Below are 20625 nucleotides of genomic sequence, written 5' to 3'. Positions count from 1 at the left end.
GTTATATTTTCCTGACTTTAAATTTTAAACCGATCAAGTTTCCCTGGGATGAGAGTGCCCCTCACTAAGCCGTGTGATGGGACTGGGTCTTCTGGACACCTGACATCTCTACGCTGTGCCTGGATCCTTAGGTACATTCACGAGCACATTATCCATGGAACACCCTGTCTCATGAGAGCTGCTGGAACCTTCTACACGGTGGCTTGCAACACTCCTTGAGTCTGGATGGAAAAACACCACGCTTTTCTCAAACAGCAACCCAATTGTCTTGAGTCCAAATGCAAAACTGCTCTTTCCCACTCTTCCTGCTTCTGGCTCCCACAAGGCTCCCACATGGCTCTCTGCACAGGGTGGGATGCTTCCTCATGCATTCAGCCAGCGGAAGCAGGGGACAGACCAGGAGGTAGCCCCTGAGCAGCCTGGGTCTCCAGGCAGGAGAGAGTGTGAGCCTGAATCCAGAAGTCCCTTGAGAGAGGAGGGAGCAGGGGAGGAGAAGGGAGGGCGCTGGTGGGCCAGAGCAGATAAGGATCTAGCCTTCTCCCTCCTTTTCCTTGTTCCTCAGTGCTGGCGGCCAGGGCTCACCACCCTGTGCCTTTTAACTGTCAGGGAGCCAGTGCCAAACGCCGGGCCGAGTCATCGCCAATGACATGTGAGTTGTGTGTGTTCCCAACTAGCCTTCCTGCCTTTCTGCAAGAAAAACAAACTTGAGCTGGACCCCAACAAACAGGACAGGAAAAATAACAACCCTTGTCCAGGCCTGATACTGAGGAGGGCTGGTCTCCCCACCCCCAGGCCCGCCTTTCCAGCCACTGAGCAGGTCCCCATCTCTGGCTTTGCAAGGGCCATGGTCAGGATCGGGTAGGGGTGCATTGTGAGGCTGGGGCCCTCTGAGTTATGGGGTGGGGATGGTCAGGGTAGCCCAGGGTGACTTTGCAGTTTTCCCATGCTACCATGTGATAGAAACTGTGTAGAATTGCCTCAATGTACAGACAGGTAACGTCTAGCATATTCCCTAGGGAGTCAGCCTAGCAACAGTGTTACTTCTGAGCCCTCATTTTTCTAATATAGCTAGAAAATAAAAGTAAAAGCTATAGAATTAGACATTGTTGAGAATGAATTGAATGTTGTCACTTAAGCAAAGTGTTACCCAATCTCAACAGTGCCTAACTGTACAGTTCTTACTTTTAATTTTTAGCCAAATTAGAAATATGTGAGTTCAGAATGAACACTGTTGTTGGGTCCACTTCCTAGAGAATATACTAAAAGTCATTAAAGAAAACTATTGGCATATATAATAAACCAATACTGTTGAACAGTATTATTACATCAAATGATGCTCCTTCATCAAATTTGTAAATGCTCTGCAGGATACAAATAGGAAGGTGCTTTAAAATTACACAGTGGGATGATCTGAATGGAAAATAACATTTTCAGGGCTATAAGAATCAATACGTAGGCATCTAGGCGATGTATTCTGTCCTGGCTAGGGGCGATAAGGACTAAATTATGCTGATATCTTGCCCAGGTATATACACTCCTGGAATATGCAGCTTATTCTATGAATACAAACTAATAGCAACCAAAATAATATATCTAGCATCTCATTATTATCCAAGCTGAGCACTAAAGTACAATCTGAGATAATTGCATTAGAAATTTTGTAAATCCATTTGTCTGAAAATTTTAGGGCATTCCTAAAAAGCCTGTTTCACAGGCTGAGGACACAATGAGCACCAACACTGATGGTTTGACTTTTAAAATGAAGGACAACAACAAAAACCTACTTTTGCCTGCCTATAATGCATTAAGAAACTTCTCAGAAATAAATGAAAATTTTTTTGTGCTGTGCTCTTTCATATCTTGAAAACTTCTTCTAAATATAAACTCTTCCATGCCCCCAATTCTTCTTTTTAGGAGGCCAGTAATACTTCAATACCAGAATATGATAAGGCCCTTATAGAAAAGGAAAATTATGCGGCATCTCACTCTTAACTGAAAAAGGTAACTTCAAATATTAGCAAAACAATCACAGAAGCATACAAAAATATATAAAAACATTTCATATCAGGTAGCTATAATCCATAAGTGCAAAGATGGTTTAATACTAAAAAATCACTCAAGTAACCACTATATTAATCAGTTCATTACTAGGTTAACAGAACATACAGGGAAAAAACCCTGAATATCGCAATAGATGAAGAAAAAAAATTTTTTATAAAATTCAGCATCCATTATTAATAAAAACTCTGAGCAAACTAATTACAGAAAGGGATTTCCTTACCTGTTAAAGGTATTAACAAATATCCTGCAGCAAGCCTCATACACAAGGGCAAAAATGTTGAAATCTTAAACCTTTGGTGTCAGAATGAGAAAATGATGTCTGCTATCCCTACTTCTATTTTAATTTAGAGCTTTCCTGGTTGGCAAGGCAAGTAAAAAAAGTAAGTAAAATGTATATGCATTGACCTCCCCATTTGGAGAATTTCTGATATTCTCACAAGCAGTGGAGACAACCAAATCAATAGGCTGAGCCCTTGATCTTGGGGTTCACGCTTATGAAACTTATTCCTCCAAAGGATAGGCTAAACCTGCTTAAAATTAGGCCTAGGTGGTATTCCTGATCCACAATGAATGGAGGTGGCCTAAGGGTACAAAGGCTGAGGAAAGTAAGGGGGAACTATGGTGTATACATACAATGGACTATCCAGTAGCCACCAGAAAGAGTGCAGTTGTGAGCCATGCAACTAGGTGAATGAACCCTAAGAGGTGGATGTTGAATGGAATGTCAGGAACAAAAAGCAAGTATGGGCAGACCACATGGCTCAGCAGCAGAGTTCTCATCTGCCATGCCCAGAGACCCAGGCCCAGAGACCTGGGTTCGATTCCCAGTACCTGTCCATGCGGAAGAAAAAAATATACATCGGTGAAAAAAATCGAAGGCATGGATTATCACGTTAGGGCTTATTGTAAAGGGTCTTAGATTGTAAACTGTTAGAGTAGTCACATATAGTCAGGAGGTGTAACTGTTAATTTCTAAATTCTGGGATACTAAGCTGTTTGTGTAACACATGGTCTTCCCCAGAAACTTCAGATATTTATGTGATAACTAAGACTCAGAGTTAAAGCTCTGAAGCTATGAAAGTGAGCAGCAACCCATACTGGAACTGTTTAAAAAGTTGAAAAAGTGATCAGATATTGAGTAGAATATGAATGAAGCTGATCTGAATAGGACTCAGGTATGTCAGAAGACTAGGTAAAGAATGATATCGTCCATATTTTAAAACTTCAACTTCTCTGTGCAACCAAAGTTTATTTGGTGCAAAACTTTATATTTTGGATAGTGCATTTCCTAATTTAATTTGTATGGTGAGTTTAGTTGAACACCATAAGTACATGGAATCTTGAATAGGGCATGAGATTTTACTGGTTTATCCAGGTTAGTGTGATGCCCGATAAATCCCAGAGTGCCTTGGACAGTGAATAAAGAAGTATTTGCAAAGTCTGTTGGGAAAATGAATAGAAAGGGAGAAATATCCAACTTCCCAACCTGGAGAATCTCTGATATTCTCACAAGCAGTGAGGACAACCAAATCAATAGGCCGAGCCTTCAATCTAGGGGTCTGCCCCTATGAAACCTATTTCTACAAAGGATAGGCCTAAACCTACTTAATGTTAGGCTTAAGAGTCATCCCCAGAGAATCTCTTTTGTTTCTCAGATGTGGCCTATCTCTCTAAGCCAAGGTGGGAAGTGAACTCACTGCCCTCCCATACTACATGGGACCTGACTCCCAGGGGTTTAAATCTCCCTGGCAATGTGAAACAGAAATTCTGGGATGAGCCAGGACCTGGCATCAAGGGATTGAGAAAAACTTCTTGACCAGAAGGAGTAAGAGAGAAGTTAGATAAAATAAAGCAACAGTGGCTGAGAGATTTCAGAGTCAAGAGGTTATCTGTAAGTTATTCTTATGCATAATATAGATGTCTCTTTTTAGTTTATGGTGTATTGGAAGGGCTAGAGTGAAGGACCTGAAACTGTAGAGGTGTGTTCCAGTAGCCTTGTTTTTTAAAGATTGTATAATGATAGAACTTTTACAATGTGACTGTGTGATTGTGAAAACCTTGTATCTGATGCTCCTTTTATATAGGTTATGGACGGAGATGTTAGTTAGATTCAGTTGTCAATTTGGCCAGGTGAACGTACCTACTTTTGTTGCTGTGGACATAAGCCAATGGTACGTGAACCTCATCTGTTGCTAATTTTATCTGCAGTCAGCTAGGAGGCAGGTCTGCTGCAATGAGTGACGTTTGACTTAATTGGCTGGTGCTTAAATGAGAGAGCGCAACATAGAACAGCCTAAGCAGCTCGGCATTCCTCATCTCAGCACAGGCCTTTGGAGATGCAGAAAGAAGTCACCCCAGGGAAAGTTGTTGGAACCCAGGGGCCTGGAGAGAAGATCAGCAGAGACCACCCTGTGCCTTCCACGTAAGAAAGAACTTCAGTGGAAAGTTAGCTGCCTTTCCTCTGAAGAACTAACAAAATAAATCCCCTTTTACTAAAAGCCAATCCATCTCTGGTGTGTTGCATTCCGGCAGCTAGCAAACTACAACAACATATGAGAAAAATATGGATAAAAATAAACAAATATTAGGGGGGAAAGGTTAAAATAAATTGTGTAGATGGGAATACTAGTGGTAAATGAGAGGGAGGGGTAAGGTGTATGGTATGTATGGATTTTTTTTTTCTTTTTTCTTTTTTTGCAGTGATGCAAATGTTTTAAAAAATGATCATGGTGATGAATACACAACTATGTAATGATATTGGGAGCCATTGATTGTATACCACGTATGGGATTTTTGTGTGTTAAGAATGTTTGTATATTAAGTTTTATCAATAAAAAATATATACGTTTTAAATTTATTTTAAATTTAAATTTAAGTCACCCCCAGAGAACCTCTTTTGTTGCTCAGATGTGGCCTCTCTCTCTAAGCCAACTCGACAGGTGAACTTACTGTTCTCTCCCCTATGTGGGACATGACTCCCAGGGATGTAAATCTCCCTGACAATGGGGTCAGAATTCCTGGGGATCAACTGGGACCCAGCATCATGGGATTGAGAAAGTCTTTTTGATCAAAAGGGGGAAGAGAGAAATGAGACAAAATAAAGTTTCAGTGACTGAGAGATTTCAAACAGAATGAGAGGTTACCCTGGAGGTTATTCTCATGCACAATATAGATTTCTTTTTCCTTGTTTATGTTGTATTGGAATGGGTGGAGGGAAGTATCTGAAACTGTTGAACTGTGTTCTAGTAGCCTTGATTCTTAAAGACGATTGTATAAAGATACAAACTTAAGAAAATGTATATCATTGGAAATTAAGAAACACAAATATTATGATTCATGAATAATGATTTTATATGAAGAAAAATCCAAAGGGAGATGTTCTAGTTTACTAGCTGTTGGAATGCAATATATCAGAAACATAATGGCTTTCAAAAAGGAGAATTTAATAAGTTGCTAGTTTACAGTTCTAAGGCCAAGAAAATGTCCCAATTACAACAAGTCTATAGAAATGTCCAGTCAAAGGCATCCAGGGAAAAATACCTTGGTTCAAGAAGGCCTATGAAGTTCAGGATTTCTCTCTAGTGAGAAGGTACATGGCAAACAGTCACCGTTTCTCTCTCATCTGGAAAGGCACTTGGTGAACACAGTCAGGGCTCCTCTGTCATCTGGAAGGGCACATGGCGAACACAGCGTCATCTGCTAGTTTCTTCTCCTGGCTTCCTGTTTCATGAAGCTCCCCAGGAGGCCTTTTCCTTCTTCATCTCCAAAGATCACTGGCTGGTGGACTCTGCTTCTTGTGGCTGCAATGTTCTCTGCTCCCTCAGAATCTCCTTCATTCTCCAAAATGTTTCCTCTTTTATAGGACTCCAGAAACTTCTCAATATAGATCCAAATGGGTAGAGACATGCCGTCACCTAATCCAGTTTAACAACCACTCTTGATTAAATCACATCTTCAAGGAGATGATCTGATCACAGTTTCAAACTATTGAATAGGGATTATTCTGCCATTTTACTAAATGGGATTTTGATTAAAACATGGATTTTCTAGGGTCCATACATTCAAACAAGCACAGCAGATGTACATATATACTTTTAGAATTAATAAATACAGTTAAAATTTAAATACAGATGAAGTAATAGAATATCAGGATGTGCTTCCCAAAAATCATTGTGTGTTTTGAAAGGAGGGAATGGATAAGGGTAAAATGAAATAATATTGCATGATTTGATCATATTTGACATTGGGTGATGGGTATTTTGGAGTAGGCTCTACTATTCTGTTTACTTTTATATATGTTTGGAAATTTCATAATAAAATATTTTTGTATTAAAAAATAAGTGAAAGTTGGAAAGTATTTAAATTTTTTAAAAGGAAGTTTGTTGCTGGATACAAGATCAATACACAGAAATCAATTATATCTCTATGACTCAGTAAAAAGGAGTTAGAGTGTATTTTTATATACCATTTAAAGTAGCATTAAAACATGTCAAAAAACTAAATATAAATCTTAAAAGGCACATAATGTTTCTACATCAAAAACCATAAAGCAATATTCATGGAAATTGAAGAAGAAATAAAACGAAGGAGTATATCATGTTCATGGATTGGAAAATCCAATGCCATAAAAATGTCTGAAATTATTCCTCGATTAAAACACAATACCTTTCAAAATCTAAACGGTGTTTGTGTGTATAACTTGAGAATAACTAATGGAAACGCAAAGAACGAAATGGAGCCAAGACAACGTGAAGAAGAAAAACAAGCTAAGAAACGTGCTTGACCAATTATCAAAACTTACTATGAAAACTGATATTTAAAACAATGTGTTGGGGAGTGCAATGGTGGCTCAGGGGCAGAATTCTTACCTGCCACGCCAAAGACCGGGTTGGATTCCTGGGGCCTGCCCATGCAAAAAAAAAAAACAAACAAACAACAACAACAACAACGATAAAGCAATGTGTTGTGAACAAGAAAATGTCCCAGTTTTCTTGCTGGGACAAGAAACTAGAAAAACAGACAAATAGAATAGAATAACTAGCCAAAAAAAGAACCTGACATAGCCATCCTTGGACATATGACAAGAAGTGCCCTGTAGAGTAGTGGAGAAAGAACAGTTCTTCTGCTAAATTGTGCCAGGACAATTGTGTATTCACATGGGAAAAAAAATTTATACTTGCCCCATCTCATACCAGATACAAAACCAACTAAATTCCAGAAAGATTTTAGATCAAAATATGAAAGGAAAACAATAAAAGTCCTAGAGGACAGCTTCACAAAATTCATAAAACAGTGTTTTTCATTCACAAGGCACCCACACCACAAAAGAAAATGAAGTCATGTGGTGTATTTTGTTAAAAACAAGAACTTCTGTTTATTAAAAGACACCAATGGGTGAATGAAAATATCAGCCAGAAAATAGAGGAAGATACGCGCAACATTCATAAAAAACAAGGGGCTGCATCAAGCATATAAAGAATTCTAAATCAATAAGAAAAATAAAGATAATCCAAATGGGAATATGGACAGGATATTTCTCAGACACTTATCAATCAGATGGCCAATAAGTGCAAGAAGATGTACTCAACCTTACAAATGATTTGGGAAATGCAAATTAAAATGAGAATAGTTTATACCACTTCACATCCATGAGGATGGCTACTATTAAAAAAAAAAACAAAATAATAAGTGTAGAAAAGGATGTGGAGAAAAAGGAACTCTTACACATTACTGATGGCATTGTAAAATGGTGCAGTGGATGGAAATTAGTTTGGTAATTCCTCAGAAAGTTGAAAATGGAATTACCATATGAGCCAGTAATTCTACTTCTAGGTATTTACACAAAAAAAGCTGAAAACTAGGACTTCAACAGATACTGCACACCAATGTCTGTAGTGGCATTACTCACAACTGCCAAAAGGTGGAAGCAACCCAAGTGTCCATCAATAGATGAATGGATAAACAAAATGTGGCATATCCACAAAATGGGAGATTATTTGGCTGTAAAAAGGAAAGTCTGATACATGTGACAACATGGATGAATCTTTAAGACTTCATGTTAAGTGAAATAAGCCAGACACTAAAAGAAAAATACTGTATGACCTCAGATATAGTAACATCTAGAAGAAGCAAACTTTATAAACACAGCTATCTATAGTTTATAGGTTACTAGGGACCGAGAGAGTAGGGTTAAGGAAAGAGGGAGTTATTGCTTAATGGGTATGTAATTTCTGTTTGAGTTGGTGAAAAATGTGGTCTAGTGAATGGTGGTGAAGGTTCTGCAATATTGTCAATTTAATTAATACTACTTAATGTGCTACTTAAAAGTGCACTTGAAAGTGATTAAAATGGGAAATTTTGACTTGTGTATTCGTAACTACAATAAAAAGATTTTTAGGGAGGGCCATGGTGGCTTAGCAGGCAGAGTTCTTGCCTGCCATGCCGGTGACCTGAGTTCAATTCCCAGTGCCTGCCCATGCAAATAAATAAATAGATTAATTAATTAATTAATTAAATTTAAAAATGGAGGCAGAGCTTGTCTTGGGGAGAAACTTAAGACTTAAAGTACACATTTAAAAAAAATTTTTTAAAGAAAATAGTTTAAACTAAAAAGACAAAATATCAGTTTTTGTTGAAGAGATGGAACAAGTGGAACATTCACATTCAACTGGTAGTAGTGTAAATGGGCACAACATATTTGAAAACAACTTGGCATTGTCTAACACAGTAATTATCAAATACTTTGCTCTCGGTACCCCTTTACACAGCTGTGAATGTTTGAAGCTTTTATGTTCCCCCAGAAAATCAAGTTCTTCAATTTAAGCCGTTCTGTGGGTATATACCTATTGTTGGTAGGACCTTTTGACTAGGTTATTTCAATTGAGATACCTCATTCAAGGTGGGTCTTAATCCTTTGACTTCCTTTTTTTTTTTTTTTTACTAGCATCCTTTCTTTTTAAAATAAGCCAGTCAACCTACAATATGAACATCCTTTTTTTTTCCAACACGTGGTTGTATATTCATCATCATGATCATTTCTCAGAACATTTGCATCAATTCAGAAAAAGAAATAAAAAGAAAACAGAAAAAATTTCATACATACCATACTTCTTACCCCTCCCTTTCATTGATCACTAGCATTTCAATCTACTAAATTTATTTTAACATTTGTTCCCTCTATTATTTATTTATTTATAATTTATATATTATACTCATCTGTCCATAAGATAGATAAAAGAAGCATCAGACACAAGGTTTTCACAATCACACAGTCACATCGTGAAAGCTATATCATTATACAATCATCTTCAAGAAATATGGCTACTGGAACACAGCTCTATATTTTCAGGTAGTTCCCTCCAGCCTCTCTGCTACACCTTAACTAAAAAGGTGATATCTATTTAATGCATAAGAATAACCTCCAGGATAACCTCTCGACTCTGTTTGGAATCTCTCAGCCTTGACACTTAATTTTGTCTCACTTCTCTCTTCCCTCTTTCAGTCGAGAAGGTTTTCTCAATCCCTTGGTGCTGAGTCCCAGCTCATTCTAGGATTTCTGTCCCATGTTGTCAGGAAGGTCCACACCCCTGGGAGTCATACCCTACGTAGAGAGGGGAAGGGCAGTGAGTTTGCTTGTTGTGTTGGCTGAGAGAGAGAGGCCACATCTGAGCAACAAAAGAGGTTCTCTTGGGGGTGACTCTTGGGACTAATTTTAAGTAGGCTTAGCCTATCCTTTGCAGGGTTAAGTTTCATGTGAACAAACCCCAAGATTGGGGGCTCAGCCTATTGCTTTGGTTGTCCTCACTGCTTGTGAGAATATCAAGAATTCTCCACTTGGGGAAGTTGAATTTTCCCCCTTCCTCATCTCTCCCCCAAGGGGACATTGCAAATACTTTTTTATTCAACTAGAGTCATTTTTAAGAGGACAAAACTCATCCAGAAGCTAAGAGAGAAAATTAAGAGATGCTCATGGGAAAATCCCCAGAGAAGTTTAGAGAAAAGCTCCTAGAGGACCTGATAAAGGGCCCACAGAAAACAGAGAGGAAGCCACTGAAGCCAGAAGCTGAAAGCAATGCAACCAGAGAGCAAAGGACCAGCAGACACTGACCATGTGCCTTCCCGTGTGTCAGAGGTGTCCCAGTTGCCAGCAGCCTGTCTTCAGAGTCCAGGTATTATCCTGTTGATACTTTGATTTGGACATTTTTCATGGCCTAAGAACTGTAAATTATAAGTCAATAAATTCCCATTGCAAAACCCAACCCATTTCTGGTATATTGCATTCCAGCAGCTTAACACAATACTTAGGAATTGTTAATGGCTCAAAAGGACACTTTTATGTGGGTTATATAAGTCAATATTTACCATATTAGAAATTAAAACTGAGCAATAGCTAAAACATTTATTTATTAAGGATCTGTTTCTAGTCTCATATGGTTGTTGGAGGGTTCAGTACCTTCCCAACACGGCTATAGGATGGAGAGCTTCAGTTATTTACTAGCTGTTGGTCAGGTCCATCCTCAGCTCCTAGGGACTGCCCACAGTTCCTAACCTTAGGAAGTCCCCAACATGGGGGCCGCTTACTTCTTCACACACCCAGCAAGGCAAAGAGACTCCAGCAAGGCAGGTGCACAAATTCTATGTAATGTAACCACATATATAACCATGTTCATCCCTTCACCTTAGCCTTCATCTGTGGGTGAGAAGTTGATCATAGATCCTACCCATACTTAGGGGGAGAGGAACACACAGGACCTGAGCTTCAGGAGGCAGGGTTCAGAGACCACCTTAATTGTCTATACATCACATGTAGTTTTTTCTCTTATTTGAGAAACTGAGGGTTTACAGAACAATCAGGGGTAAAATACAGGATTCCCATAGACCACTCTATAACTAACACCTTGCATTGTTGTGAAACATTTGTTACAATTCATGATAGCACTTTCTTATAATTGTACTATTGATTGTATTCCATGGTTCAACTTAGGGTTCACTGTTTGGATTGCTGTTTGGATATTTTTATTCTATAAAACGTGTTGTTATAGTTGAAGCAAACAAAGAAAATCCAACCTTGCACAGATATGTATTTGAAAGAATGGGCAGTTATTCTATTTTGCTAGCTGCCAGGATGCAATATACCAGAAATGGAATAGCTTTTTAAAAGAGGAATTTAATAAGTTGCTAGCTTACAGTTCTAATGCCAAGAAAATGTCCCAATTTAAACAAGTCTGTAGAAATGTCCAATCAAAGGCATCCAAGGAAAGATGCCTTGGTTCAAGAAGCCCAATGAAGTTCAGGGTTTCTCTCTCAAGTGAGAACGCACATGGCGAAAGGGCCAGGGTTTCTCTCTTGGTTGGAAGGGCACATGGTGAACATGGTCAGGTTTCCCTATCATCTGGAAAGGCATGCAGCAAACACAGCATCATCTGCTAGCTTTCTCTCCTGGCTTCCCTTCATGAAGCTCCCTGGGAGGTGTTTTCCTTCTTCATTTCCAAAGGTTGCTTCTCATAGCTATGTCATTCTGCTCTCTCCGAATCTCTTTCATTCTCCAAAATGTTTCCTCTTCTATAGGGCTCCAGTAAACCAGTCAAGACCCACCCAAATGGGTGGAGACACATCTCCCCTAATCCAGCTTAACAACCACTCTTGATTGGGTTACTTCTCCAGGGAGATGATCTAATTACAGATTCAAACATACAGTATTGAATAGGGATTATTCTGCCTTTATGAAATGGAATTTTGATTAAAACATGGCTTTTCCAGGGGACACACATCCTTTCAAACCAGTACAGCAGTATTTTAATAGACTTTTCAGATAATCAGGGAATCTTTCTTTGATACTACACCAAAATTCTACAAGTGCTAGTTTCTTAAATATTAGTTCCAGTGTGGAATCAGAAACCATGTCAATGAAATTTTTGTACTCTCCTGCATTAAAATCCACTAGTCCTGTTTGCACTTTGAATGCATTGTTTAGTTATACATGACTTTATATTATGCATCAGTCATGAGGAAAATATTGGTCCACTGACTTATGCAGATGACCTATACTTATCTAAATAGTGACATCTTCCATTATATACTATCAAAGTGTCATATTTGTTACTATCATCACTGATTTCATTAAAAAATGATTATTGAGCAGCTCACCAAGCTCACAGAGGTGGATACAAGTTTTCTAAAATTCTAACAAACTTTTCCTCAAAAGAACAACTGTATTTGATATGTGACTTTGTTGTACACTTCTCATTTCATCACCTAGAATGTTGAAAAGATGTGTACTCTTGGATTGAAATTTAATAAAATTAATGATTTCCATTGATTCTTCACAGACATTCCTAAGCAAAATTGGCATACATTTTTTCTGTGAATAAAAGCAGTGAAGAACATGACAATGACTAGTGAAGTTGGTGTCAACTCTACTTTGAGACGTAGTGAGGAAATAGTTTCACCCGCCAGGAATTTTGCAACATTACTGCAAGTGTCAACACATTGAAAAGGAAAAATAATGCCTTAATATTATTATGAAAATGGTTTTTACCTCCCAGACTCCCTGAAAGTTTTTCAAGGTCCTCAAGATCATTGGACCACACTTACAGAACCACTGATCTACCAAATTTGAGCATACAAAAAGCCTTTAACTCAGAAACCATACTTCTAGGTGTTCACCCAATAGAAATGCACATAAAAGAGCATCCAGAAATGTGCAAGGATGTTTATAAGAGCACCATTCATAACAGCCAGAATTTTACAAGTTAATAAGAACAGAATAGATTAACAGGAAAACATCATCAGTACCACAGTATCACCAGGGTTAAATAATGGGGGGAGAGATAAGAGTTAAGGGAGGTTTAGATTTTCTGTTTGGTGAGGGTGTGTTTATTGGTTATCTTTTTCTTGGGAACAATGAAATTATCAAAAAATTAAGAGTGGTGATGGACTGTTGACTTTAGACATTATACATGATACCTAATGAATGCAGGTGGCTGAAGGATGCACCAATTGAGAAATAGATTAGCAAATGATGGCATATACGTATGATCAAATATTGTGCTGCTACAAAAAGGAACGAACTTGTGAGGCATGCAATGATGTGAATAAACCTGTGGGACATTTGGTGAGTCAAAATAAGCCAGAAACAAAAGAGCAATTATTGTATGATCTCATTTAGAAAATATTTATAAGAAAATAGGGGCATAGATTGTAAGCTCTTATAGTAGTCACATTTAGTCAGGAGTGGTAATTATTATTTCTGGATTTTGAGAGGCTGCTTGATATATGTACACCCTAATATTTAAAGATAAGAATGAAGCTGATCAGGTCAGGATTAAGGTAATTCATAACATAAGGGTAAGGAAGAACTGTCTATATTTTGGAACCTCATCTACTCTTTGAGACCAAAGGAAGAAACGTTTATTTTGTCCAGAACCTAAATTTTCTGTAGCACATAATCTAACTCAACCTGTCTGGATAGATCATTTAAATAATCCAAACACAGGGAGCCCAGAATAAGATTGAGGGCTGTTAATCCTGTATAACTTAATGTAATACCTGGATACATCCTAGAGTATATTAAACAAATAATCAAAAAGTACTGGCAAAGTGTCTTGAGGGATGGGAGAAAAAATATGGAACTATTAAACTTTACCACCAAGGAAACCTGATACTATGCCACACATTAAGAACACACAAATCAATAGGCCAAGCCCTTGATCTTGAAGCTAGCTCTTGTGAAGTTTATGTATGTAGTGGAGAAGCTTAGCCTACCTGTAGGTATGCCTAAGAGTTACTTGCAGAGGACCTCTTTTATTGCTCAGATGTGGCCTCTCTCTCTCTAAGCCCAACTGCAAGTGAAATCACTGCCCTCCCTGCTACATGGGACATGACATCCAGGAGTGAAAGTCTCCCTGACAGCATGGGAGATGACTTCCAGGGATGAGTTTGGCCCTGGGACCATGGGATCAACAATGCCATCCACAGCTAAAGGGGAAAAAGAAGTGTAAGAAATAAAGTTATCAGTGGCCAAGAGAGTTCAAATAGAGTCAAGAGGCTACTCTGGAGCTCACTCTTACACAGGCTTCAGTTACACATTGCTACCTATCATAACTTGCCAAACCCCAACCAGGACCATTCCTGCCAATCCTAAAGAACACCTATGGCAATATATAAGATTCTACAAAGGTTCCATGCACTAGGGTAACTTTCCAGAAACCTACAACCTCCAGATGGGTCCCTGAACCAGGTAAGTCCTGAAATGCAGAGGGGCCAGCCTCTCCAGAACATCAACTAGTTCCATCCCCCTATCTCATGTTATTTACAGGTCCTTCCAACATGAAAAAGTTAGCATGGGCATAGCCCAAATACCCCTAAAGAGTGGGAGAGAGATCAAAGGTGATGGTGGAGTTATGCAGAGAAGGTAGGGTTTAACAAATGAGCATGATTGCTGAACCATTATATTGATATTTCTTTTAGTCTCCAGTACCTTAAAGCAGGTAGAAGTAAAAACCTAAAATTATGGAACTGTAACCCATACCAAACTCTGAAATCTGTTCTACAACTAATTGTTATACTGTGCTTTGAAATTTATTACTTTTGTGTATATATGTGTGTTATTTTAAAAAAAAAAATATTTTTAAAGCAGAATAGAAAACCACACTGTAGTGTACCCATACAATGGATACTATAAAGTAATTAGAACAAACTGAGTCATATGGAACAATATGGATAAACCACCAAACATGATGTTGAGAGAAAAAGTGCCAGATACAAAAGAACATGTAATGTTTTCTTCCATTTATATAAAGTTTTTAAAATAGAAAATAATCATGAGAAAGAGGGAAAATTCTACTTTCCCATTTGGAGAAGGTCTGATAGCCTCGCAAGCAGTGAGGACAACAAAATCAATAGGCCGAGCCCTCAATCTTGGGGTTTGTTCATATAAAACTTATTCCTGCAAAGGATAGACTAAGCCTACTTAAAATTAGGCCTAACAACATGGGACAGAAATCCTGGAAAGAGCTGAGACTCAGCATCAAGGGATTGAGAAAAACCCTAGAATGAGCTGAGACTCAGCATCAAGGGATTGAGAAAACTTTCTCGAACAAAAGGGGGAAGAGTGAAATGAGACAAAGTGTCAATGGCTGAGACATTCCAGAGTCCAGAGGTTATCCTGGAGGTTATTCTTACGCATTAAGTAGATATCACTTTGTTATTCAAGATGTAGCTGAGAGGCTGGAGGGAACTGCCTAAAAATGTAGAGCTGTGTTCCAGTAGCCATGTTTCTTGATGATGACTGAATAATGATATGGCTTTCATAATGTGACTGTGTGATTGTGAAAACCTTGTGTCTGATGCTCCTTTTATTTACCTTGTCAAAAGATGAGCAGAACATATGGAATAAAAATAAATAATAGGGGGAACAAATGTTAAAATAAATTTAGTTTGAAATGCTAGTGTTAAATGAAAGTGAGGGGTAAGGTGTATGGTATGTATAATCGTTTTTTTTTCCTCTGTTATTGTTTTATTTCTTTTTCTATTGTCTTTTTATTTCTTTTTCTGAATTGATGCAAATGTTCTAAGAAATGATGAATATGCAACTGTGTGATGATATTGAGAATTACTGATTATACATGTAGAACAGAATGATGTACTAATGTTTTTGTTTGTTTGTTCTTAATTTTTTTTAATAAATAAATAAAAATTAGGCCTACGAGTCACCCCCAAGAGAACCTCTTTCATTGCTCAGATGTGGCCTCTCTCTCTCAGCCAACATGGCAAGCAAACTCACTGCCCTCCCCATCTCTACATGGGACATGACTCCCAAGGGTGTAAACCTTCCTGGCAACATGGGATAGAAATCCTGGAATGAGCTGGGACTCAGCATCAAGGGATTCTCGACTGAAAGGGGGAAGAGAGAAATAAGACAAAATAAAGTGTCAGTGGCTGAGAGATTTCAAATGGAGTCAAGAAGTTATCCTGGAGGTTATTCTTATGCATTATGTAGATAATCCCTTTTTAGTTCAAGGTGTTTTAGAGAGGCTAGAAGGAAGTGCCTGAAACTGTAGAGCTGTGTTCCAGTAGCCATGCTTCTTTGAGATGATTGTGTAATGATATAGCTTTCACAAAGTGACTGTGTGATTGTGAAAACCTTGTTCTGATGCTCCTTTTATCTATGGTAAAGACAGATGAGTAAAAAATATGGATTAAAAATAAATAAATAATAAGGGGAACAAATGTTAAAATTAATTGGGTAGAGGGAAATACTAGTCGTCAATAAGAGGGAGAAGCAAGGGATATGGTATATATGAGTTTTTTCTTTTTCTTTTTTTTCAGAGTAATGTAAATGTTCTGAGAAATGATCATACTGATGAATATACAACTATGTGATGTATTGTGAGCCATTGACTGCACACAAAGTATGGAATGTTCATACATTAAGAATGTTCATGTTTTATGTTGATTGATTTTATTAATCAAAAATTTAAAAATAAATAAATAAGTAAAAATAGAAAATAATCAGGCTACAAGATAGTGCAAGGATAAGAATGAGACTTTAAAAATCTTAGTAGATTAGATGAATTTCTCTTGGCCCTTGGGGTTATTATGGATTTCTTGAGACACAAAAAGAGCTAATATTATGAGAAAAGATTAATCACCTTAACTATATAAAAATTAAGAGATTTTTCATCAAAAGATACCATAAAATATAAAGATAAGTTATAAACTTGGGAAAAATTTTCAGTATACAGAACCAGCAAAAATTTATATCAATAGCATATAAATAATTCCTGTAAACTAATGAAAAGAGTAGCTATAGCCTGATAGGTAAATGAACATAAGAAATAAATAGGAGAGAGAAAGCCACAGAAGCAGGAAGCTGAAATTCAATGGAGACCAGAAGAGAATGGAGAGGTCAAGAGGGGTTGTCATGTACCTTGCTATGTGACAGAGGAGCCAAAGACAAAAGACTGCCAGCAGCCAGCCCCAGAACAGTAGTCTTCAGGAAAATAGCATCTCCTTGACGATGTCTTGGTTTGGATTTTCTTTTAGCCTCCAAACCATGAACAAGTAAATTCCCATTGTTTAAGCTGAACATTGCATGGTATTTGCTTGAGCAGTCAAGAAAACCAAAACACCTGCTCTATGTCAGGCACTGTTCTGGGCACTTGGGATACATGAGTGAATAAAAATAAGATCACTGTAAAAAAAAAAGAAAGAAAGAAAGAAATAGGTATTTCACAGGAGAGGAAATACATTTAGTCAACAAGCATATGAAGAGATAGATGCTCAGTACTATAAAGACAAGGGATATGTAAATGAAGACCACAATAAGATGTCTTTAGAAATCTGTGTCTAGCAAAAAAAATTTTTTTTACATTGTACCAATTAAATTGTTGGAGAGCAAGTGAATGTACAGTATCTCTTCTCCATTGCTGAAGGAGTGTAATTTGGAGTACTATGTGGGAAGAAAGTTTGGTATTGTCTTTAGAAGTTGAACAGTCACATGTATGGGTGTATATCAAGAGAAAGCTTTACACTTGTACATCAGGACACATGACAAGAATGTTCAGATTAGTGTCTGTGGTAGTTAGATTCAGTTGTCAACTTGGCCAGGTGAAGGCACCTAGTTTTGTTGCTGTGGACATGAGCCAATGGTACGCAACCCTCGTCTGTTGTCAATTATATCTGCAATCAGCTAGGAGGCATGCCTGCTGCAATGAATGACATTTGACTTAACTGGCTGGTGCTTAAATGAGAGAGCGCAACATAGCACAGCCCAAGCAGTTCGGCATTCCTCATCTCAGCACTCGCAGCTCAGCCCAGGCCTTTGGAGGTGCAGCAAGAAATCAACCTCAGGGAAAGTTGTTGGAACTCAGAGGCCTGGAGAGAAGGCCAGCAGGGATTACCCTGAGCCTTCCCATGTTAAGAAAAAACATCAGTGGAAAGTTAGCTGCCTTTCCTCTGAAGAACTAACAAAATAAATCCCCTTTTATTAAAAACCAATGCATCTGTGGTGGGTTGCATTCTGGCAGCTAGCAAACTAGAACAGTGTCAGTCACAAGACTTGGCCAGCAAAAACTTGGAAATAACTCAAATGTCCATCTAAAAGAAAATATAAGGAAAACAATGTAGTATTTTCACACAAAAGAATATTAAACATAAGCCAAAACAAATGAATTGTGACAAGAGATACCAATATGGAAGAATATTAGCAATATGATAGGTAAAGAAAATGAGTCCCCATTAATTACATTAACCCTAATGTTCTTTTTTTTACATGGGCAGGCACCAGGAACCAAACCCGGCTCTCTGGCAAGGCAGGCAAAAACTTGCAAATATCCTTTTAAAAGTTAACAATTAACATTAAAAATATGAGGGAAGGATGAACATAAGATTCAAGCTAATGCCTGAATCTGGTACAGGGAAAAGGGGCATGGGACAGGGGACATATTATCAGATGTCAGTTGTTTCCAAAATCCCGTATTTTGTGTTTGGTGGTAGACTCACAGGAGATTAATATATTATTATCCATATGTAAACATTTGAATAGGCCATGCTTGGACAAAACTTGAAAGTGTGCCATCAATAAGGATTGTGATTAATCCAATTCTGAGTATGGGAAATACTTCATTAGAAATATTTTAGGAATAAAAAATGTAATAGGTGTGCTTTCAAAAAACAAAAGTGATTTGATTAAAGTAAAATGGATACAAATAAAGATCAAATTGGGGAATTCTGTCCCCACCCCCTCAAAAGGAAGAAAAATAAAGGTAAAATATTTTTAAAATTAAAAGTTATCCAGGATAGATGTAGAAACACCAAAATCCATGGAGTACAGGTCCCAAAGAAAAAAAATGTAAATGGCAAGGAAACACTAATGTAGATAAATATCCTAGATTTAAAGAATTAGATTAAGACCCCAGAGTTTGCCAGAGAGAAAATGGAAAGGGAAAGAATTACAACATCTCTAGAAGCATTATAGTAACATTTAAGAACATCAAAGAAAAAGAAAAGTCTAAAATTAACATGGAAAAATTAATAGGAAGAGCTAGGAATACACTTAAAGAAATAGATGCTATTTGTCCTACTAAATATTAAAGCTCATCACAAAGCAACAATGCTTAAAACACAGGTGAATAGGCAATGGCACAGTCTAGAAATTATAGTAATCAACCCAGAAACAAATGGGAAATGTCATATACAATGAAAGGAACTTTGCAAGTCACTGGCCACACGGTGATTTTTGGTTTTGGGATAACCAGCTAACCAAGTAGAAAAAAAAGTCACTGGATCCTGACTTTAATTCTTAAACCAAAGTAAGTTGCAATAAAATTAAAAATTCTAAGCAAGAAAAATAAAGCCATAAAAGTACAAGAAAAACACAAGATAGATGTTTTGAAAGATCCCCAAATGAGGATGATTGTTTCAAATATGACACAAAACCCAGGACCACAAATACTTATTAAATTGGCTGTATGATAAAAAAAAAATTCTGCATGGTAAAAACCACTGTAAGCAAAGTTAAATGGTAAACATAGAAATAATGTTTTTGGTAATTTATATCAGTCAAAAGGCATATTTCCTCCAACTAAAAGAGGAAAAGACCAACAATAAAGTAGAAAAAAAGAACAAGTTATGAATAACAACAAACATCAATAGCTCAGAAAGACTTACTTTCCTGGGATAAACTGGCTCAAAAAGCAAGTCCCAAAAATTAATTTAAAAAATGTTGTACCCACAAACAAAGCAGTGACCAAGGAAATCCCCCAGAGAAGTGAATGATCCTGCTGAGGCATAAACCCTGAAAATAAGGTCCAGAGGAAAAGAACTATAAATGCTAGGTATACAGAAATAGTGTCATATTTTTAATCTCCAGCAAATCAACTAAATTCTCTTATATGAACTCAGGTTTCTTAAGTCTTGACATGAAGTTTACACTGCCAACAATCCTGGGCTTTTTGATCATTGATGTTGATCACACAAAGACCCAGGATAATAAATACAAAACTGTGTTATTTTACAGTAAATACTAATTTCCTTCCTATTGTCTCTTCTCATTTCCAATGGATAAACAACTTTTCAAGTCAAAACCTCAATCATACTTCAATACTTTATGTTCTCCTTATCCTCATCTTAGGGTTATTCTTGATTCACAAGTGGTTCTGCATGCTTTTTTGGTATTGTGATAGATTTGCATCATTTTGGTCCATAACTCTTTTAAAAAATGAGTGCTGGAAGCTCCGATGGACAATGGCAAAGAAAGAAGAGGGAATATTTGTGACTTTTAAACAGTAAATGTGACTGGCAGAGTGAAGCACACACCCAGACCTGCTCCCAGAACAAGAGCTGTACGTGAAAAACCTGTAGAGAAGGGTGAATGCCTGTGAGGGTAGAAGATTGCAGGTCATTGAACAGTCTTCGTGGAGAGCTTTTAGAAATTTCATTTTAAGTATGACACATATTGTTTGCCTTATTCCTTGAAAAAAAATGTTGCTGGGATGAAAAAGAATTTTATTTTGCAGAATAGTTTAAAAGAATATGTAATGGCAGCATAACATTGAGAATGTA

This window comes from Tamandua tetradactyla, chromosome 6 (assembly GCF_023851605.1).
Source record: "Tamandua tetradactyla isolate mTamTet1 chromosome 6, mTamTet1.pri, whole genome shotgun sequence".
Classification (NCBI taxonomy): Eukaryota; Metazoa; Chordata; class Mammalia; order Pilosa; family Myrmecophagidae; genus Tamandua; species Tamandua tetradactyla.
The sequence above is the reverse complement of the archived record's forward strand: the minus strand, read 5'-3'. Positions refer to the sequence as shown.